Source organism: Mastigoproctus giganteus, chromosome 11 (assembly GCF_048544385.1).
Source record: "Mastigoproctus giganteus isolate SK-2022 chromosome 11, ASM4854438v1, whole genome shotgun sequence".
Classification (NCBI taxonomy): Eukaryota; Metazoa; Arthropoda; class Arachnida; order Uropygi; family Thelyphonidae; genus Mastigoproctus; species Mastigoproctus giganteus.
In genome coordinates this window covers 9,138,669-9,153,706 of record NC_143585.1, presented here as the reverse complement: position 1 = coordinate 9,153,706, position 15,038 = coordinate 9,138,669, and the positions used below count along the sequence as shown (strand labels likewise).

Genomic DNA, 15,038 nt, shown 5'->3' with positions numbered 1-15,038 from the left:
GTGAAAGACTTGTTGAATTTGCAGATTCTCAAAGACTGTCACTAATGAACACTTTTTTCAAGAAAAGCGTGAACAGAAAGTGGACATGGAAGAGTCCAAATGGATTAACAACTAATGAAATCGATTTCATCCTCACTAACAGAAGATATATTGTGAATGATGTTACCGTCCTGAATAAGGTAAATCTTGGAAGTGATCACACAATGGTAAGATGTACACTTGATATAGATGTAGGAAAGGAAAGGAAAAACCTGACTCGAGTAAATAATACAGAGGTCTTTGAGATAACAGAAGAGGAGAAAAAGCAGTATGTACTGGAACTTAAGAACAAGTTGGAGCTTCTGCAGACTGCTCAGGACCAAGATATCGACGAGGAATATTACAATTTTCTGAAAGTGATAAAGCCCAAGAAACCTATAGGGAAACAGAAATCCAAAGAATAAAAAATTAGTCAAGAAACGCTTGTCATGATGAACCGAAAACGACAAATGAAGTGTAAGAAAAACGCTGACAGGGAGAAAATTGAGTATACTAAGTTAAGCAAAGCCATTAGAAAGAGACTCAGAAAGGACATAAGAAGATTTAACGCAATAAAAGTAAAACAAGCATTAAGGGAAAACAAAGGATTTAAATCAACAGCGATGAGCAATAATACAGAAAGACAAATGATACTGAAACTGAAGAATAGCGATGGTGTACTTATAAACAGCAGCGAAGGCATAATTCAAATAGCAGAAGACTACTATAGAGAATTATACAAGGAACGACGGAATGATGCCAGCAGTGGGGAAGATGGATTGCAAAGTAGCAACGCATACAACATACCCGATATTCTCTCTGATGAGGTAGAACATGCATTGAAGAAAATAAAGAATCAGAAAGCCCCGGGGGAAGATGAAGTTACTGTAGAGTTGTTAAATTGGGAGGAAGAGACATAACACAAAAACTGGCAAGGCTCTTCACAAAGTGCATTAGAAAAGGTGTGACGCCTAAGCAGTGGAATAATGCAATCATAGTTTTGCTGCATAAGAAAGGAGATAAATCAGAAATTGGAAACTATAGACCAATTAGCTTGTTATCCCACATCTACAAGTTGTTCACAAGGGTCATTACTAACAGATTAGAAAGAATACTTGATGAGAATCAACGGAAAGTGCAAGCTGGCTTTAGAACAGAATTCTCGACTATGGATGACCTTCACGTAATATCACAGCTAATGGAGAAAGCAAATGAATATAAAACACCATTATGCCTGGCATTTATGGATTATGAAAAGGCAGTTGACTCCATACAGCATAAGGCAATGTTTCAGGCACTGCAAAGACAAGGCATAGATACCCCACATAATATGATTTTGAAGAAAATATATGAGAGTGCTACCTCCTTCATTAGACTAGACAAAGACAGTAGCAAATTTAAAATCGAGAAAGGAGTTCGACAAGGAGACACAATATCTCCGAAGCTGTTTACTGCTGCCCTTGAGGAAGCTTTCAGAAGATTAGACTGGTCGCAGAAAGGAGTCAATGTGAACGGAGAGTACCTAAACCATTTACGATATGCAGATGACATTGTGGTCATAAGCCACGATCCCAAAGAATTAGAGGAAAATCTTAATCGGTTATTCAGAGTTAGTAAAGATTTTGGACTAAAGATGAATACGGCTAAAACAAAAGTAATGATGAACAAGTATACCACTGACAGGGAAATAATGATTGAAGGAGCAGTAATTGAAAAGGTGGAGTCATATAATTATCTGGGACAAGTTATTAGCTGTAATAATGATAAATGGCTGGAAGTCAAGAGAAAAATAAATTTTGGATGGATAGCATTCAGGAAATCTAGTCAAATACTGAATAGCAATATCCCAGTTTGTCTGAAACGTAAAATAATGAACCAATGTATACTCCCCACCATGACTTATGGAAGTGAAATTTGGGCACTCACCAAAAGAATGGAAGAGAAGATGAGAACTACACAGAGAAGAATGGAACTAATTATATTGGGAATAAGACTGTTTGATAAGAAGAGAAACACATGGATTAGACAGCAAACTCAAGTAAAGGACATTCTTATCAAAACTAAAGAACTAAAATGGTCTTGGGCAGGACACATAGCCCGAACACATGATGACAGATGGACTAAGAAAATAATAGAATAGTACCCAAGAGTAGCTAAGAGAAAACCTGGAAGACAACAACGGAGATGGAGAGATGAAATTCATGAGTTTGTGGGTAGTAAATGGATGGTCAGTGCTCAAAACAGAAGGAACTGGAAAGTTGCTGGAGAGGCGTTCACCCTGCACTGGATTGAAAATGGCTGATGATGATGATGATGTTCTTTTATATTAACTCCCCTGACGTACCCCTTAAAGTTATTTAAACTTGCATCACTCGCATTAGGTATCCCCACATTTAAAACTTTCTGTCGTCAGAACATCTTGCTAATATGTTTGTTTGGGTAACAAACAAGAATTCTTGAGGTAGGTGCAATCGTTAATTGAACCAATAGCATCAGATAAACGCGTATCTATATTACCCTTATCCCCAAAAACTAGCAATTTCCTTGAACCATTAAGGTATCCTCAATGACACTGGCAAAACGTCTTGCACCACCTTTTTAAAAATATATCCCGTTTCTACAAAACCGGTCCTTGAGGTTGTCACAAACATTCTCCCAGACATGCCATGCAAGCTGTACTTGCTACCTGGGAATCTAAAACTGTTATAGAACTAATATTCGGGTGACACTCAAGTCAACTTAACCCAATGTTGGCGAAATCCGGTCAATCTGTGACAGCCAATTCCTCTGCTTGCACCTTCACGATGATGGGACTGTTAGTAATTCTGGGTATAGCCCTCATGCGCAAGCACACTGTGGGTAACCACCCAGGTGTGAACCAAAGTAAACGGGGGTCAAGGTGTAGCGCCCACACCACATGGAAGAAATCCCCCCTCTGTGTTACTTGGCAATACTGGGTGGTAGAGACTCTCATCAACCAGTGCAATACCACGTTGCTTATTGGAGGCTTGAAGTGACGGAACCCATGTTTAGTCTCCAGAGCTAAGTTCCGTTCAACCTTTCCCATCTCTTCCATCATGCAGTATGACTGATGTCTTTTGAGGTTATGATGGACATCATGGCGACATCCAAACTTCGTTACATTTCGAGGGTACAGCTCTAAAACATTGTTTTTATTTTATTTTATGTTTTTTTATTTTATTAATAACAAGATACACAACAGGTAACCATTAACAGTGTATCTGAGATCAGATCAATAAACATAATAACAATAATATGAAATCCAACAGGACGATAAACATTGATATAGATTCAAACAATAAAAGCATATGTACAAAAGGGGACTGTATTAAGTTAAGTTACCGGTAAAACAAGTAATAATTAATCCGTTAGAGAATAGAAAAATAATATAACAAATAATAAGCTACAATAATTAGATGTGAGCTAGTCACTTTGCAGTTTAAGTGAAGAGGCAAACTTCTGGATGGAGTTCATCAGTGATTGGGAGTTTTCAAAGAAGTCAATGCGAGAGTCATTTGCTGATTTGCTGATTCTGTTCAGTGGACTGAACTTCATTAAGTCTGTGTTGGCAGAGTCAAGGCGAAACGGTGTAAGGTTCCTGACTTGTCTACAAGGAGCATTGAAGTTTATTTTAGTCAGGATATCAGATGCTTCATAAATTCCAGTGATTACTTTGGCTAGAAGGGCGATGTCAGCAGTAACTCTTCTAGTGCACAGAGGCCTCAGATGAAATAATCACACAGCGATTCATAATACACCGAGTGATAGAATAGAGGATTGCGGTACGTAAGGTAACGGACAAAGTTTTTTTGGACTGCTTCAATTTTGTTAGTTAAAGTCTTTGTGTGAGGATTCCAGATGGGTGAACTGAATTCAAGGATTGGCAGAACAATAGTTTTATAGAGGATAACCGCATATCTGTAGCTTTTGAACTTGTATGTGTTCCGTTTGATGAATCCCAGTGTTTTGAATGCTTTGCTGGTGATTTTAAGGAAATGGGCATCGAATTTAGCACTGCTGGAAAAGAGAATCCCTAAGTCGTTAACTTGGTCACACCTTTCGATGATCACAGAGTTAACAGTGTATTCCGTATTCATTAGTTGTGGAGATCTGCAAGATGAGAAAGAGATTACTTTGCACTTCGAGGGGTTAGCAGACAAGCCATTCAGAGATAGCCACAGAGAGAATTTATTGAGAGCACATTGAAGCTGTTGAGAATCGGTAGTCTCCTTCACTGCTGAGAAGATCTTAAGATCATCTGCATAGAGAGCAACTTGAACATTGGAGGTGTACATGAAAGAAAGAAGATCATTTACGAAAACAATGAAGAGAAGAGGACCTAAGGGAGATCCTTGTGGTACTCCGCTTAGTGGTATAAAACAGTCTGAGTTCACTTGATCTATGATAACGCTCAAGGAACGATGCGTAATATAGCTGCGTAGCCATGAGAGCAAAGGGTCACAGATACCATATAGCTTAAGTTTTTCCAGAAGTTGTTCGCGCGGGATTTTATCAAATGCCTTAGATATGTCTGTGTAGACTGCATCAACTCCGAGGTATATTGCCAGAAAGGAAGTAAATTTGTGACTACTGACTCTCTTCAATCCTGCTTAAAGGAACCCTGCAATTGCGACGACCACCGCAAATAAAAATTGACAATGTCACCATTAAGTTTGTAAACCAACTTAAGTACCTAGGCGTGGTACTGGACAACAACCTCTCGTTCCAGCTGCACCTAAAGTACATAAGAAAAAAAATCAGGAGCTATTCTGCACTGGTAGCCAGAGTTACTAGGAAAGATTGGGGACTCAAAAAAAGAGCCCTGACGCTATATTACAGGACAACGTTTCTCCCAGCAATTACTTACGCCTCAGCAATTTGGTTCCCAAAAACTGCACTGGCAGTGAATAGAAGAATTCTGGACATGATCCAAAGGACCATACTCTTAACTACGACGCGTGCGTGTAGTACAGTGAGTACTCCAGCACTACAGGTACTCGCTGGAGCGCTTCCTTTGGACCTGGAGGTTGTTCGCACAGGTCTGCTATACTTGCTATCCAGGGGAGTGGCGGCCACACATCTGGACTACACAACTGACCCAGCGAACAACCTAAAAACGAAAAAAACTAGATTACAGAACCACCTGCTAAAATTATGGCAGAGAAGATGGACGGAGACCACCAAGGGTGAGATAACCAGAAGATATCTGCCTGACCTCCAGAAAATCTACCCAAAACAGCCGACCTGGTACTTCCCAGGGTACCATTTGACATCTCTAATAACAGGACACGGACCCTACAATGAGAAGCTGCACGGATTCGGACTCACAGAGGACCCAAACTGTACGTGCGGGGAGACAGAAAGCTGGAATCACATAGTGTACGAGTGCCCACAATATGAAGACCTCAGAGGGGTACTTATAACAAAAATAAGATACCTACCAAAAGGATTGGAATCCCATTTCATAGATACTGAGGATGAATATAGAGCATTATCCCAGTTCGCACAAGACCTCTTCATCAGGAGAAGGACATTAATCACCATCTACAATGATTGACATCAAGTACTACTATTGAGACACCAACCAGCACAATGTAAAGGCTGCAACTAAAGATGAGTGACACAAGCACAAGGACGGAGCTTGCCCCATGAGTAAAGAAACTTGAAACAATAGCTGCCAATAGCCATATGGCGATCTGAAGAGGGCACTCTAGCCCCCTTCACCTTTAAACCTACTTCCTTGGGGGGGGGGACATTTTCGTCCTCCTCTCCTCTCCACCCTATATCTTCTACTCTGGTGGGACATGGGCATGTCCCACTGAAAACTGGGGCTACCTACTCTATTGGCCCCATATTTCTGTCTTTCTCCCCCAGCCTTCTGCCTCCCCCCTCTCTATCTATACGCTAGCGAAAGCCCTACCCAAAAACTTAACATATCTAAATTACCTTACGCCCATAACTTGGCCTAGCAAAACTAAGCGATTCTACCCCTACGTCGACGCGTTTCTGTTTTTCTTTTTTTCTTTTTTTATTTATTTATTTATTTTTATTTTATTTTTTTTATTTATTTATTTTATTTATTTTTTTATTTATTTATTATTATTTTTTTATTATTATTATTTTTTTTTAAGGTCCTAGCTGCCGAAATCTCAGGAAATTAAGTGGCAGGACCTGCCAGAGTGAAACAGACTACTGGGTTCCTGGTCTGCCTCCACGGGGCGTAAGTGGGGCAACGTTGGGCCTCAATAGGGGCCCAGCGGCTAAATGACCAGATGAACAACGGTACAAGGCATCACACATATACAAAGTCCATACACTTTTAAATCTCTGGCTTTTCCAGTCAACTGGTTCACCCACAATGTAAACTACGAGGAGATGGGGGGAACCCCTTGTGCCGTTTGACCCTAAACACACTTACACTTACACTTACTACTGACTTGCCACTGCAGAAACCATGTTGATTCTGATCAATAAAAGGCTTGAAGAATTCGAAGAGATGTTTGTGCACTGCTGTGTCGAAGAGTTTAGCCAGGCTGTTTTGCAAGGTTATGGGTCTGTAATCGCATACGTCATTTTTATCACCTTTTTTGAAAATAGGAACTATATTGACCTGCTTAAAATGCTTAGGATACTTCCCCAGCCTGAGAGACAGGTTGAAGATCCGCAGTATGAGGGGTTTCAATGTAGTGACAGTCCTTTTCCAAAATAAGCCTGGAATGTCATCTGGGCCTCTAGTATAGTCATTTCTCATGCTTTTTAATGCCGAGTTTAAATCTTCATCAGTGATAAAGAGATTAATGAGGATATCATCTTTAACAGGTGTGAAGTCAGGAAATGAGGCAGGTCTCAATGTATCATTTGTTTGAATTCTGGAAAAGTGTTTGGCAAACTCTTGAGCAATACTGAATTCGTCAGATAAGAGAATTCCATCTGCGTTACGGAGTTGTAACTTTCTACTGGTAATGTTCTTAAGCTTCATGAAATTCCAGAATGGTTTGATATCTCTGTGAGTAAGCAGACTATCCTGAACTGACTCTGTATACATGTTGTAGGAGTTTAATATGAGAGTTTTCACTTCTTTGCGGAGTTGGCTGAATATTTCATAGTATTGACTGTCACCTGTTTGCTTATACTTGTTTCTGTAGAATTCTTTGGATTTAATTTTACGTATTAGTTCACTGTTATACCAGTGCGGGTAGGTAGAGCGTGCGGTAAGATGGGATTGAGGAACAATGTCAGATATAACTGAATGGACACAGTTAATCAGGTTGTTGGTGAGCACATCGATGTCATCCATAGCGTCAGCGAGATGCTTGTCTACATTTCTTAGAGCTAGGTTGAGCAGAAGCCAGTCAGCCTTTCTGAAATTGAATCGAGGAGTACGGGAGCTGCATTTGAAGTTATGAGAAGTCACTGTGATGTCAAAAGTAATTGGTGAATGATCCGAGTGAAATATGGGGTTGTCGGTGTGAACATCTATATGAGTAGAGGAAAATATTAGGTCGAGGTAGGCATTTTCTCTGGTTGGAAAGTTGCAAATTTGTTCCAGACCATAGCTGTGAAGCATATTAAAGAGAGCCCTAGTCTGCAGTGATGGAGAAGAAGATCCTAAATTGGCCATTTGACAGTTAAAGTCACCCAAAACCATTGCTATGTCGGCAGATTGAATTAGTGGGAAGATTGATTCCAGCGAGCTTTCTAAGTACTGGAGGTCTATATTAGTTAAGGGAGGTGGAAAATAAAGCAATACTATTAAAACTTTTAACTTGCCAAGATGAAGAAGGCAGTATACTGATTCAATATTTGTGAAATTTGATGCAGTTTCACAGAGTATATGGTTAGAGTGTATAATAGCTACTCCGCCTCCACGAGATCCTCTGTCCTTTCTATGGATTGTATATTGTCCATCTATAATCTCCTGATCATCAATATCAATGGAGAGCCAGGTTTCAGTGAGCAGGTAAATGTCGTAAATATGTGAGCCTTGGATTGCTCTGAAGTGGTTTAGGTTGCTAATTATACTTCTGCAATTCTGAAGGTAAACACTGAACAGTAGGGATCTGGGGATTCCATGACGAGAGGAGAACGTAGTATGTGTAGATAGCAGGGTATCTGATTGCTATGCCGGTGGAGAGGAGATTTTGGACTCCCTTGATGGTCTGTCCGTGAAGCGTTTTACTAGAGCCCCTGATAAAAGGGATCTTAGATTCAGCACTTTTTCTGTTTGTGATGGAAGGCATGTTATTATAAAAGATGAGTAGGCGGGACATCGTGTCTTCAGAGAACGGACATCTACTCCGAAACCATATTCTTCTTTAATTAGGTTGATAAGATCTTCAGATTTAGTGGCGGGTCAAAGTCTAGAAAGAAAAATTCGGTCTTTTGTGGGAATAATTGTGATATTATACTTGTGTTTGAGTAACTGAGATTTTTCTGCAGTAGTTATATTCTGTGATTGATGAGTTATGGCTGGAAGCTTGAAGAAAGTATCTTGAGATATAGATGCTTTAATATTTTCTGACAGTTTGTTCTGTTTTGATCTTTGGTGTGATATTTGAGACTGGCAATTAGAAACAGGTTTACTCGCTGTGGCGGCAGATCTACAGACAGGTTTGCAGACCTCATTAGATGTGGCAGCAGTTATTTTTGCATATGTTGCCTTAACTGATGTTGAAGAGGATTGCGCTTGGTGACTCTGAGCTTGTGAAATAGAGGTACAGACAGAACTGTTCCGCAGAGGAGAGTAGGTGGGAGGAGTGATTCTATTTACATAAGAAGAATCATCTAACAGAGTCTGTTTGGCAATAAATTGCTCAGTTGAATGACTTGAGTCATGAATGTTAGCAGGCTTTGGCAAATTAATATTTGCAGCAGTAGAAGTATTTAGGCCGGTGGAAGGTGAAGATCTGGTCTCAATACTGAGGGCATCGTCAGTTAATGAAGAATTCGTATTCACTTTGAGCCCATTGGTTTCGAGAGTAGGTTCAGAATTCTTCCTAGCTTCCCTTAAGTGGCAAGACATAATTGATGTGAGATTTTTAATTTGGGCGTTAATGTCAGAAATTTCAGCCTGTTGATTAGTTAATACAGTATTGTTTTATACCACAGATCTCCGTGGATAGCTCGCTGTTTCCTTCATTGAGTGTATTAGAATCCAGGAGAATTTCAGAGTTTGCAGTATGAGGTGCGCTGATTAGATGAGTTTGAATGAGGATTTTCTGCATAGTGTTAAAGAGTAGTTCCTGGAATTCAGTTGATCGCAGAATACCAAAGGTTGGATTCAGAGTTTCCGTAGGGAAGGAGTTAGCGCTGAGATCTTCTGACAGCACAGATATATGTGTTTGAGTTGATGCATCTGAGATTTGATGCGACCCCAAAGACAGCAAAGAAGGATTAGAGGCTTCATCCATGTACGATTCAGAGTCGGTATTTCTAGTTATTGGCATGATATTTGTCTCAAATGTACTAGAGTACGGCATTTCAACTTTGTTAGCGGAAGAGGAGGAAAGTGACTCAGGTTCCGTGCTGTTTGGCGTTGCAACAGTTATAGGGCTTTTCTGAGAATTTCTGAGTCGACATCTATCACAACAGAATGATTTCCGCCGACTTTTATTTAATTTTTTCAGGTCAGAATGTGTACAGTCATTGCATATTAATTGTTTGCACTCAATACATTGGACAATGGGGTCAGAGCTGGTCTCACAGATGGTGCAGACGCTAGAATTTTGACAGGAGGTAGTATTTGTCATATTGAATTCAGTTGCTGTAGTGTTACTAGATAATTTAATATCACCACAGTTGTGGTTTAGCAAGCAATTGGCACTGTGACCTGCCGGTCGCCTTAGTTGCCCTGCAGTGAAATCCACAGGGAGCAGGGGTCTAAGTAGGGAGGGAAGAACAGAGCGGCTAGGCAATACTCTAATGCCTGGTCAAGGTCAAGTGTCTGTTGGACACATGTATAAGTTGAACTACAAGATAATGGCTGAAAGCGCTTGTATGGAGTAGCAGAATGAACATGCAGAAATTCATTTAATACTTATCTGTTGTCCGTTCAAATAATACAGTACTTGCACCTGGCAGTCCAAGGGCCTATCCTTATGTGGTGGCACTAATAGGAACTTAATACTTTAAATAAAAAACACACAAAACAAGAAAAGTTTACGGAGCATATCATACAGACAGCCGGACACAATCATCCCCCTAGCGGATTTCGATTTGTCCGCAGGCAGGTGTACTAACTAGCGTTGTTCGCTAGTTAGCACACCGGACCGAACCTATTGGAGGAGGCTTCCGGATCAGCAACTCTCTAGGAGGCTTCCGGATCAGCAACTCTCTAGGAGGCTTCCGGATCAGCAACTCTCTAGGAGGCTTCCGGATCAGCAAGTGTATAATCGTGCTAACTGTACTCTGCCAGATAGTGACTAGAGGGAGTCCGAGTAGTGTGTATCCGGGGGTTATTATCGAGGCCACATTATGTCAATAGTTTCTGTGTATATTCTTACCATGTGTACGCCATATCCAAAAATTTCATTACTACATACAGCATGTCCCCCCACGTTTTGTTTCTATTGAATATATCTTGCTGCCAGTACGGACGTTTGCTTCGAGCATTCCTAAGACAAATAGAGTTAGCTAATCTGCAAAAAGATCTAAACCTCCGAAACGCTTTCTAGTCCATTTCACAAATATACGTGGTCTCAGTTTTCATCTCAATGATGTCCATTTCCACTTGCAGTCTTCCAAACCCCATGTACTTTTTCTGACAAAATCTCAGTTATCGGTTGATTCAACTACTGCTCATCTCAGATGCCCGAGTTATTCGCTGTATGATTCCTTTCGCCTCAAAGATGGTACTTGTGCATATGCCTCTTCCGATATTCGCTGCCAGAGACTTGGCAATTTGGAATCTCCTCTTATCGACCTTCTCTGGCTTAAAATCTCTCTACTTCATTGTGTTAAATTTATCTGTTGTATCTGCTGTTCTCCCAACTCCACTAAACACTTGGAGCTCTTTGACTCTCCCTTTTTGCAACTTGACTTTCTCCAGTCCAACTTTCCTAACAGTGAGGTAATTTTTCCTGGTGATTTTAATGTTCACAACTCCAGCTGTCTGCCATTCTCTAGTCACGCAGACCCAGGTGGTCGAGATCCTGAGGCTTTTGCAATTATTAATGACTTTGCACAGATTGTTGATATACCTACAAGAATACGGGACAATTGTAAACATACAGCCAACACACTTGATCTTTTACTCAGAAACAACCCTCCTAAGTACACAGTCGAGGTGTGTGGTCTTGTAGGCACCTCAAATCACAACTTGGGGATGGCCTCTTCTCCAATGGAACGTTTCTCTCATGGCCATTCTCAATTCTGTGTTGGTTGGCATTAAAAGAATGCAAAATAGGATGATCTGCGAGATTTCATTTCTTCTTTTTCTTGGTCGGACTACTGTTTTAAAACTTCTGATATCAATGTTTGCTCAGATCGTGTCAGTGAAATACATTTTCCACTATGTTGTTGTTATTGGATTTTAGGAACATCGACTACTTAGGCCATTCTTTTATACTGTCTGTGAATGGTGTGTGTTCTGAGGTCGATTTTATGTTTTGCTGGAAGAAAAATCCGAGTTTGATGGAGAAAAAATCATACTATCCTCGCCTGAGACAGACTAACTCAGCCACATTGTGAAAAATGACCTATAAATATTCCTCTCGTCATCGACAGGATTCGAACTCAAGTCTTTCCACCTGGTATGTGGAGGACGGCGATCCTACAATTAGTGCTTCTCACCTATGTGAAAAAATTTATGAAGATTTGCTATTACACATTACTTATGAACGTTACTATTTAATCAAAAAGGTATCAAATTTTAACTTCCCAGTCAGAAATACGTTGTGGGGTTAAAATTAATAAATATAGGAATTTCCAAATAAATATCAAAAATCTTATATCGATTTTGCAACAAATTTTATATAATTTTTAATGAGAAGTCTTTGCCTGCATCTTGTGCTGCATATTTGTATATCTACGTATGCTGTGTTTTTTTTTTTTTTTTCTTTTTCAAATACTACTCTGGGCAATAAAGGGTATTTATTTATACACGAATGATGGGTCCATGGTGGCAACTTAAAACGGCACATTATATCGCTGCTTGTTACTAATTTGTGGTGATCGAGGTGGTTCGGTTTCCCTTTGGAGGAAAAGCTGTTTAGGAACAAACAAAATCTGGATACAGACAAAAGACACAATGCAGATATTATGATCAATTATATGCTGTTACTTCACAGGGAAAAAAGAAGAACACAATGTAGATTGTGTAGATGTAGAGACAATCATGGAACGATAATATCTACCCTTCATTCAGAGAGACAAAATATTGCTTTATTGCTTAATACACCAATTTTTCACAAAAAGAGAACTTTCCACTGATCTTGAAGAACAAACAGGTTTTAAATCATGGCTTGGAGGTTATGGATTTCCCAATTACGGCTAATATAACGCAGACATCGTTAACGTAGATAAAGGGTTGGACCAGTGAAACAACGCCCTTGAAGGTGCTGAATTCTTGCTGCCAGTACGGACGTTTGCTTCGAGCATTTCTAAGACAAATTACAATCTAAGGTAAGGCTTTTCATTTTATTAGAAATTAAAAATATCTCACAGCAATTTGAAACATTCCCTCCACGAAACACAGGTTCACTACGAAAAATATTTTGATCCTTCCCGTGCCAAATCTGTGAACGATGGGAAAACGATTTTTTATGAAATCGTTTTCTTACCGTTAAGATGGAAGCTTGTTTAGCTTTTCTTAATGCCGTAAGCCACCAAAACAATATGATATGAACATGGCTTACTAACTTTTCAGTTTTCACCTATATCTTCTTTTTACATTGTGCTGTTTATAGCCTATTATACTTTATGTTTTGAGCTGTACTTCCTCTTATGCGTCCGCATATATATTTCCTTATGTTTAATTTATCAATGTTATTTCGCTTACATATTGTTTTATCGCTGTTAACCCCAGGCACCCCTGACCTGGTGGCCGTGAAGGGCAATATTGCGATGTAATGATTTGTATTGTGTTATTATTATTATTGCAATAAAGATTTCTGAAGGTCTCTACGCTAAACCCGAACAGAAGTCTTACAAATGTTAAGAGTAAGTGCTAGAATTTCACCAAATATTTCAGTTACACAGATGGGTATTGTAGGCCGGTATATCACCAGTGGATCAACACTTAAAGGAATCTATTCTGGTGATCATTGATCGGATGAGAGGTTTCGAACAAGTTCAGGAGTTGGCAGTTAATAGATTTCTTAATTGCTTTGGAAAGGATAGAGAAGTGCAGTGGGACGATAATCCGACGGAAGGGATTTTTACAATTTTAGGAACTGGCTCATATAATATGAGGATATTTCCGAGAAGAAGGAAAAGGCCCAGTGGAATAACAAAGCGTAAAAAGGCGAAATAGAAAAAGAACATACTCGCAGCACATGTTCATATTTCCAAGTGATGGTTTTGAGAACAAATGGAGAAATGCCATCAGAACCTGTAGCATTATTGGCATCAAGACTTCAAAATTGTTCTGACATTCTTTTGACTGAAAGCTGCAGGAGACACTGAGTGGAGTGTCCTTGGAATATTAGGAGGTGATTTACCAAAATCATCAATAGAAGTAAAAGTAGAATGTCAGTAAATCGACTTCTCTTTAGCTGAGAAGACAATAAAACAATCAAATTTTAGCAGAAGGGCAAATTTTTACAGTTTGTAGCTTTGATTTGACAAGAGATTAGAATGCTCGACTCTGATTTAGACAAGAAGGAAGTTTTATATTCTTAGCCCGTTCAACTTCTAGTATGGATCGATCAATAACTGCTTTACAGTTGTCGAGCTTTATTATAAGAAATGACACATGAAGATGAGCTGGGCAGAACATTAACTTGGAGATTTGGCTGCCAACCAATTATGATATGCAACATTCTTCTCTTGACCAGCTGTAGCATATTTATTGCAAAACCAAGATTTACATGAAGGTTGAAGTTTTCAGTTGGAGTATGTAAGAAAGAATCTCATCCCGACAGCAATAATTGCACTGTCACGATCAGAGAAATCATTGACATCAGTAATCCAACCAAGGAAAGGAAGAACAGAAATCTCGCAAATCGTTCCATTTTGCATCCTTCTAATGCCAAACAACACGAAGCTGAGAATGACCAAGATGGAAAAGTTGCAAGGAGAAGAAACCATCGTCAAATTATGATCTGGGGTGCCTAGAGGACCATGTGCCTTGAGGAGTTATCCTTAAGAAAACGGTCAAGCGTTTTGGGTGTGTAGTTGAGATTTTCTAGTATTCTGACTGGTAAATGAACAACTATGCGAGGCGTTTAGTAATTGCAACGTCCTTAGCATCTCGATTATCTGGCTCCGTGTGACCTAGAAAACTGAAGCCAGAAGGAGTTGTTAATTACCTAAAGTTCGAATAACTGGAGAAATCGACTTTCGGAGAAAGGAACTCAAAGATTTCCAAGTGATTAGTGGAACTGAATTATCAATAGAGGCAGCAGATGAATTTAACAGAACGGGGTAGGGAGATTTTAACCCAAAGAAGATCAAAAGAGGAAAATCTAAATACAGCATATGAATATGGTGAAGTTGGAATCGTATGCATATGTCGCTCTAATACTGAAATTCAGAAAAACTACATCAGTCTTGTTCTCTCAATGTGAATATTAGAATGGATATATGCAAAAGTACCACCTTTTAAGCGAAAAGAATATTTAGGACAACTACGTGAGCAATGGTTGAGTCAACTGAGAATTGGGGTTGTGTCGAAAAAGTAAGTGAGTCTAGGAAAATTGTAAGTAGATATGAACATTACTGAGATTGCGCTTGACACCAGGTATATTTATTAAATGGGTGAGGAATTGTTTTTTCTGGAAGTTGGAATCTTTTCACACATGAATTTTTTCTGTGAGTTTGACTATTCATATTGCATTTAG

At 39.5% G+C, this 15,038-nt stretch overlaps 1 protein-coding gene across 1 annotated transcript in view; it reads left to right on the top strand.

Annotated features, from left to right (window-relative positions):
- The first annotated feature begins 12,588 nt into the window (after positions 1–12,588).
- LOC150077691 (alpha-tocopherol transfer protein-like) overlaps positions 12,589–15,038 on the top strand; it is a 97,595-nt gene continuing 95,145 nt past the window's right edge. The window contains exon 1 of the mRNA XM_090384223.1: positions 12,589–12,660. The gene's annotated coding sequence lies outside the window, so the exon portion shown is untranslated. The remainder of the gene's footprint in view (positions 12,661–15,038) is intronic.